An 8,744-nucleotide genomic window follows, 5' to 3' on the forward strand; every position below is an offset into this window, starting at 1 on the left:
AGAAGGTTATAGTCGGAGGTGTAGAGATCTTGGTAGTCGAGGTCAAATTTATAGTACCACAGGACAAGGTTGTCTTCGTCTTCTAGCTCTAGGACTGCCCCTCTAGCAAGCTCTTGGAAAAGCTTGAACTCTCTCTTTTTGAGCAACTTCACTTTCTTGCAAGATAGAGTGCCATCTAGTGTATACACAGGTGTGATGAGGTAGGTGGTGAGTCTTACCACTTGTATTAATCCAAGTTGGATGGATACATAGCAAGCTGTAAATTCGTCATCATAGCCTTGATTCACAAGCAACACCCCTTGAAGGTGGAGGGTCTTGTCTTTCCGCCAAGCAAAATCAGTGTCAAAGACCTTGTCGATGACAATCTCCGCCACTTCACTCGGTAGACGACGTAGAATCCATGCTGCTATTTCTAGTTCCTGGCTCATGTGATGAGAGTGAGGTATAGAAAGACTTTGGAGGATTTACCCTTTTGTTTTGGAGACGAGGTGATTGTCGGTGCTGGAAAACCCTTGAATCTTTTGGTGCAAGGGAGAGGGAGGGACCACGCGTTCGTAGTAGCTTCCTCAAGTTGTGAAGGCTTGTTTTGGGCGTAGGTGGAATAGGTGGCAAAGATGTGGACGTAGATGTATAGAAGCGTGGTGCTACTTGAAAGCCTACTGATGTGAGAACTCCTATGCGGATGTCAGTGAGAAAATGATGACCTTTTCTTCACTTTGGGTTGCACTCATGTCGAAGGTGCGGTTTTTGGCTACAATGTGAGCATGATGCAGCTTGTGCCTTGCTTTTACGCTTGCGGGGATGATGAGAAATGTAAACAATTTGAGTAGGGAAAGAGGGTCTTACCACTTCTTCTATGCTAACAATACAACACCCTGGCAAGAGTGTCTTGATGACTTGAGTCAAACCTTCTTGAAGCTCCTCCTCTTCACTGCTCCAATTAGAGAATTCAAGAATCCACTCGTCCATGAAGAGATGTAAACATGTCAACCTTGTAAATTGAAGGTTTCAAGAGCCCTCCACAGTGGGGGCACCAAATGAGAGGCGGAAGTGAAAAAATAGACCCGGTGGCCTCTACACCAAGACTATGCACAATGGCCTCATCATGGGAAATACGCAATAGGGGCACCACCTAGCAAGATATGCGGCTAGGACGCATACATATACACAATGAAACATGCCATGGAAAACAATTTCAAGATCCACGCCCAAATGTGGAATGGGGTGGTCAGAGAATAAGGTGAGAGGAGTGGTAAGTGAGTGAGAATGGGCTCGCTACTCGTGCATGTAGTAAGGAAAATAACGAGGTCAGGGATACATGCAAGTATTCTCACTTCTCATACAAGAGGTGGCGAATCCGTACACCTCAAGATGGAAGTAGCAAAATGATAGGAATATGAGAGGAGAGTGTGTGTGTATGGTGGCGAATCCGCACACCTTAACATAAGCAGAAAAAAAATAAAATGGCAAGGAACAAGCATATACCATACTCACAATGAGATGTATCCAAAGCGACACAAAGTATGGCACCAAAATGGAGTGTGTTGATTGCTTGCAAAAGATGAATACAATAGGTAGCGTATGGCAGGAAAATGAGAAGGGAGCAAGATCGTAGGAGGCATAATGGAGAGATGGGAGTTGATGGCGAGGAATATCATGAGTGTGTCCACCCTTCTTCTTCTTGAAATTGTGCCTTCAACCCTTAATTACAAGTGGTGTGGTGCTCATCTTTTGTGCATGGTGATGGTGATGATGATGGTGTTGTGATTATGTGATTAGGGTTCATGCTACAAGCATGTAGCACAAGAGTGTGTATGGATAGGTGTGTGTGTGTGTGTGTGTGTCTCTCTCTCTCTGAGTGAGCTCTCATGGCCTCTTTATATAGGGAAGGAGGGAAGGATTTAGCAATATTTCTATTTGAGGTGAGTGTCCCACTTTGGTGACTAGGAAAATGGGGTGCATGTGACTGTGGCTCCCATCTTGTCTCCTCATTATTTAAAATACTAGAGTCAATAGAGAGAGAAGAAGAGAAAATGTGGGTAGGATGTAGAGGATAGGAGATATTTACAATAGTCTAGCTTTGGCTAGACATAAGCTTACTAGGGAGAGAAGAGAGAGGTAAGAAATTTATAAGAGAGATTATCGAAGGTGGATAGTTGTTGATGAGGATGGATCCTTCAAAAATGGTGATAGAATCACTCTAAAGTTACCAAGACCTCATTAAAAGAGCCTTGTCTCTTGTAATCATGCTTGAAGACTTGTAGAACCATAGCCATTCTACAGGGAAGAAAATTGGGGATGGTCTGTGTCACCATTACACGAGAAAACTCGGGTCCACCACAAAAATCATAGCTCCACGTTCATAACTCTAAAAATTCTGAAAAAAATTGAGCTAAAAGTTGAGATCACGAGCTACATCTTTCATGTTGAACGCTCCTTCAGATTCGGGGTTCTTCTCTACTTAAAAAATTCAGGCAAATAATGTAGTATTTGTGGCTGCAAAGGTTTTTTGGTGGTCCCCTTTGAGTGGACTTCTCTCTTGCCTTCAAGTGTAAGCTCCTTCATGTGTATGAAAACATGACCTAGAGTTTTGAAAAGATTGGCAATCATCTAGATGGAAGTATTATTGAAATTTGAAAGTGGGGTTGAGGTTTGAAAATGAAAACTAGTTAATAAAATATTTGGTAGGGTGGATAATATATATATATACATGAAAAATATATTAGAAAATACCAAATATATATAATGTAATTTAGAATATATATATTTAATATTTAAGGTCAAAAGAGAGATCAACAAAGAAAGCTTACCTATTTATGCTACATCGTGATTCATTAACATAAGTCTTATTTATTTAATAAAGGCTAAAACGTTTGTGAAAAAGGGAAGAAAAATCAAAAGTAACTTATATAATAGGAAATACTTTTGGTAAAAGAGAAAAAATATATGGGGGGTTCCCATGCATGGAAAAGCATGCCTCAGTATAACTAGGTGGTGCCTCTTCAATTGCTTGGTTCTGGGTTTGTTGTTGTTCCTTGCTTGTGGTTGCGATTCAACCTTTAGAATAGTCAAGTAGCTTGAATGAATCACAAGAATGTGTATGATCCTTTCACTCCCATTGCAAGGCAAAAGATACACATAATTGCTAGTACTAAGTAGAAATTTCAGTGAGTAATTTGTAGAATTTTGGGCCCTCTCATGTTGCCCAAGATAAACGCTTCAGTAAATCCTTTTATTTTGCCTCTCATTAGGTACGACCTTAGTTTGGACGTTGTCGAGAAATTTGCGGTATTGCCAGGAAAGCAGCGGGATTATGGCTGTGAGAGTTTGTGAGTGAACTCAACAAAAACTATATGAAGGAGTTAAATCGTAGATGCCATGAAGACTAGGGTTTGGAAAGAAGTACAATCAAAGAAGCCCACCCATTCTCTCTTGCACTCACACGCACAAAGAAGGAACACAAAAGAGAATGTCAAAATAACACAAAGATGAAAACATCAAGGCTATGGTTATATCGTATCATGGGTAATATGAAAGGGTTAATAGATGAGTTAATGGAATTCAATCTTGGCTGACCAAATATGCTACGAATTGTTCTTTGGAATTGTAGTTTTGTGCTTACCATAATATATATATTTTGTCTAGTGATTGGGATTAATTGTGTGTACAAATCCTCTTGGTTCATAGCAAGATAACTACGCTTACGTCAAAAGAAAAGTTCTAGTCTATGAGAGGTAGTATGATGGGATCCGGTGATAGAAGTATTTCATTGAGCCTTTCTGGGCCAAAGAGAAACACTATACGTTGTTGAAAGTGTATTTTACGGCTAATCCATACGTTAATTCTAATAGATCGTACAGAGTGAAAGCGATAGAAATTATCATCATGTGGGTTATTAATTTAGGATAGTATGTGAGAAATGTAGATGTGAGAGAAGTGAAGAGATGAGAAGTTTCCCTCCCAAGCTCTATTCTTGCCCGTAGGCAATAAGGATACTACGGGGAGAGATGTACCTGTAGCAAAGAGAACCTAGAATTTGTAGAGAGGATGAATTACTAAGAATGAGAGAGATAGGTTTGGTTAAGGAGACGAGATTAGATACATATATATGAAAAATAAAACAACAAGAAATCAAGAAAACATCAATGTAGAACACATCTTACTTGACAAACCCTTCGGCACCATTATTGATGGAGAGAGAAGAAGAGGGGAGAATTCAACGTTGATTGATACGCCAAGTCCAAGACCTTCTTTGATTAGAGTTGATCTTCCAAGGATAGCGTACAAGAATGGCTAGTCTTCCTCTAGGAGAAAGTGTAGGCTTGGGCTTATGTTAATGGCTAAGTACAATTAGGCTTTACTACTCACTCCCTCAAGAATTCCTCTCCTCAATGGCTTGAATGCTTTAGTTCCTTTCAAGGAAGAAAAGTTCCCCTTTTATAGGTGAAGGGAACCCCCAAGGGTTTACACAAGAAGAGAGGAGCCAGTGTGAACAGAAATTGGAAAAGTTGGAAATGAGCTGTCCCTGCATGATGTGGGCAGACTGAGGTCCAGTATTTTGATCATATCTCCTCAACCGTGGCTCCAAATAAAAAAGTAAAAACATGAGCAAAAACTTCAGCTCATTAGCTACGATTTTCATTTTAAAATCATTTTCCAATTCGGATTGAAACTTTGTGTTAAAAAATCATCAAAATAGGGTCCATTTCTGGCAGCAAAAGTCTTCCTGTGGTCCCCTTAGCCTAAACTTTCATTTGATTCCAAAGGACAACTCATGCCATATGAAAGCATGACATTGCTCCTTGACAAAGTTTTGTAATCATGCTTGCAATAATGCATTAAAATAAGTGTTTCTTTGAAATCATGCCACCTAATGTCCCACTAGGATTTGATTCCCTCCTAGTAGCTATTTAAAAAGAAATATAAGAAAAATATGAAAAATACATAGAATATATATATATTGGAGTTTACCCTAGATATAGGATCTAGCTAGGGTGTGAGTGAGATGATAATGAGATAGTAGAAATAAAGAATCAATGCTTTTTGCCCCAAGTTAAAGAGGCGGAGCTATTGATGCTTTTCCCATAGTATTTTCTGATGGTAAAGTAAGAATAGGTTACCCTTGAGAAAAATAATAGGATGAGATAGAAGGCTTATTGTTATACTTAAATATGCATATGTACATTATAGGAAAGATAATTATGTATCTAAAAAATTACAAGATAGATTTTGTAGCATGCGTTCCCACTATGTTCGTGTCACAGCACGACATCCACCCTCTCTAAACCTGCACATCCTCCGGTATGTGCCACATTATTTCTTTGTAAGATCAGCCCTCTTGTACATCTTCCTTGCTTTCTTCTTCATTGGATGATTCTAAAGCTGCATCTTCACTTTGATCTTTACCTATGGTTTTCTCTTCTTCCTCACCAACATCTTCTGGATCATTGTCTCCTCTTCTCTTAAATATTTTGATCCTTTTTCCTGCAATGGGAATCTTTACTTTTGTACCATCTAGTTCAGAAAAGCTGTAAGTAGCATTTTCATGCACATGCTTTACAACATACGGTCCAAACCATCTTTTTGAAAACTTACGCATGACTGTGTGTTGGATATCAAGGCTACTATCATACACCAAAACCCACTCACCTTTGTCAATTGCTTTGCTCCTGAGTCGATGTCGCTTATCAAAGTAGTCCTTGTTTTTCAAGCTTGCATTTTTGAGTCGTTCTTTTGCAGCTTCAATGTCTCCAAGTCTTCTTTCTAGATGCCTTATACGCAGTGCAAGGAGATCTTCCCTGTTAAGCCCCTCTTGCCAAGGTAGTACATTCCATGTGGGAATTTTATCTTCAATCGGCATCACTGGCTTTTGACCATACATTAGCTCCACAGGCATGTAGCCAGTTACTGAGCTATGTGTTGTACGGTCAGCGCATAAAGCATATGGTAACAATTTTGGCCACTCACCAACTCTTCCTTCGCAAACCTTAGCCAAAGCTTTTATGATAGGAGGATGCCCTTTTTCACTCTTTCCATTGCCTTCAGGGTTGTAAGCTATGGTAAGAGAAAGCTTGATTCCTAATCTGGTAAAGAACTCCCTTGCTTCCTCAGCATCCATCTCACCTCTATCTGCAGTGATCTTTCCCACACAGCCATAACGGAAAATCACCTCATCGAGAAGGAATCTGCGCACAGCTTCTGTGGTTTTAGCTCTTAATGCTCTTCCTTCAACCTGGTTAGTTAGGTCCTCTCGTGCAAGAACCAAGTATCTCATCTGCCAGAGTCCTAAAGGCATTGTGACTAGATCCACAACCCATTTATAGTGCATGGCTAGTGGATATGTAGGGTCCAATCCATCACGATGTCGGACATTTGAATACATTTGACAAGTTACACATGACTCTACAAATTGAGATACATCTTTATACATACCCTTCCACCAATTATTTTCTTTAAACTTGGAGAAGGTTGCCCACACACCCCTGTGTCCAGCCCATACACTCTCATGAAACTCTTGCATGAGCTTTACTTGAGTCTCTTTTTTACATATAACCCGTTGTGGTGTAGCACCCTTTTGTTTAGGATGCTTCCACAAGTAACCATCCCTCAAAAAGTACCCATATGCTTTCCTGGCGTATCCTCTTGAATTCTTGTTCAGACCAATCATCCTCTTTTTTTAGAGTACTCAAGTAGCTTCTAATAAGAAGCCAATCACCTTCATAGAGATCTTTCAAGAACAATTCAAGTGAATTAGTCATGCAGACATTGTTACCTTTGACATGAGAGATAGAATAGAACTTTGTACCTACATCATCTCCCTCATCAATCATTTGTGACTCATCTTCATACCTTGCCCTTGATAGCATATCTGCCACTGTATTGTCTTTACCTACAATGTGCTTAAACTCAGGATTTAAGGACTTAATGTAGGCAATCCACCGCAACATAGCAATGTATGGCGTTGAGCAGCTTGTAATCATCCCAAGAAGTGGTAGACAATCTGTTTCTACAACCACACATGCACCAATTAGGTACTCTTTCCCACTTTTCAAGGCTGTAACCATACCCCATAACTCTCTCTTTATCTGTGGATAGTTTCTTTGGCGAGCACTTAGTACCTTTGCTCCAAATCTTACCACATACCTGTGTCCTTCTTTGTCATCTTGCCCTATTGCCCATCCAATCCCTGTAGGACTGGTGTCTACTGTCATAATTACTGGCCTTTGACACTCATAGTCTACCTTTCTCAAAGTTGTTGCTGATTGGAGAAACTTCTTTAGCTTTTTCATGGATTTTACATGTGCTTCTGTCCATTTAAACTTCTGATTCTTTCTAAGCAGCTGATAAAGAGGATCAGCTACATGTGCATAATGTGGAATCCAAATAACATAGAAGACACATGCTCCCAGAAACCTTCTAACCTCAGTGATGCTAGTGCATGTTTCTTTCATTCTTTGGATGGCATCTACCTTTGCTAGACAAGGTTTCCTACCATATGGCCCGCCCATGTGCCCCACAATGAGCACTTCATTGACACCAAACATAGACTTTTTCCCTGACAATGTAAGATTCACTTCTTCCAACTTAGACAAAATTTTATCACAATCATTTATGTGATTTACCACAAACCTGGGACATCCCTTGAGATCCAAAGCTTCATCTTTGTCACTTTCTTCACATCCTTTGATAGGAAAATCATCAATGAAAGGCATTGTGATTTGAGGAATAAAGTCACGTAAGACCTTATTCATCCCATTCATCATATGTGCAACCGAGTTGGTCGCTCCCTGTGGCAGGGTACACATCCTTACCAAACCCAAAGGTGTCCTCATGGTTGTCAAGTCTCTGCTTTCGATTTCAAGCTGAAATTGATCATACCCTGAGTAGAGATCCCCCATTGAGTAGATTTCCCTACGTGCAAACGCCTCTGCAAACTCACCCACAATTGGACCTGTACCTACGTTTCTAATTGTCACCTTGTTTACTGGTTGCATATCTTGGATGAAGCGTAGAGAACCATTCTTCTTTGGAACTGTGAACCACCTGTTTGAGTATGGAGCACAAGAAGGCTCCAAGATTCCCATTTTGATTTTCTCATTCAATAGCTCTACTAACTTTGGCAAATGAGCCTTTGGAACCGGAATAGGCCGCAGATTCCAAGGCACATGAGGTATTGTGAAAATTACCATAGGAGCTACAATAGAAGGATCAACACATCCTATCTCATGTGGCTCAAATGCAAAAGCCTTACCATGCTTTGAAAGCATTTCTTTGAAGCACTTTGTCTCCTCCTGTGTTAGAAACTCCTCGCAACCAATCTGCAACTCTTGAAAAGACTCCTTTGTGAAGGTATGCCCGATCTTTTTAGGATTCCGCAAACTTGGTTGTAAAGAAGCCTGCTCAATCTTTTCCCTGTTGCTGGGTGGTAAGGGTGAAGCTACTGGTTTCACCTTCTTTGCTACACTCTTGTATTTAGTTTCAACATGGACTTCTGGGCCAACTCTTTGATTTTCTTTAAAGGCTTCTATTACTTGATGCATTTCCATAGAGCAAACTTCCACAACTTCATTTTCAAGATGAAAACTAGACCCCATTATAGCATCAAGCTCACCCATAGTATCTACAAAAGAAACTTGTTCACACAAACCCAAAACATTTTCAGTAGGCTCTAGCAACCCACTCTTTTTCATGCCTATTTGTACATTATGCACATATTGCCTCTCACATCTCTTCAAATCTTCAAG

The sequence above is a fragment of the Adiantum capillus-veneris genome, chromosome 16 (assembly GCF_014529385.1).
Source record: "Adiantum capillus-veneris isolate H3 chromosome 16, ASM1452938v2, whole genome shotgun sequence".
Classification (NCBI taxonomy): domain Eukaryota; kingdom Viridiplantae; phylum Streptophyta; class Polypodiopsida; order Polypodiales; family Pteridaceae; genus Adiantum; species Adiantum capillus-veneris.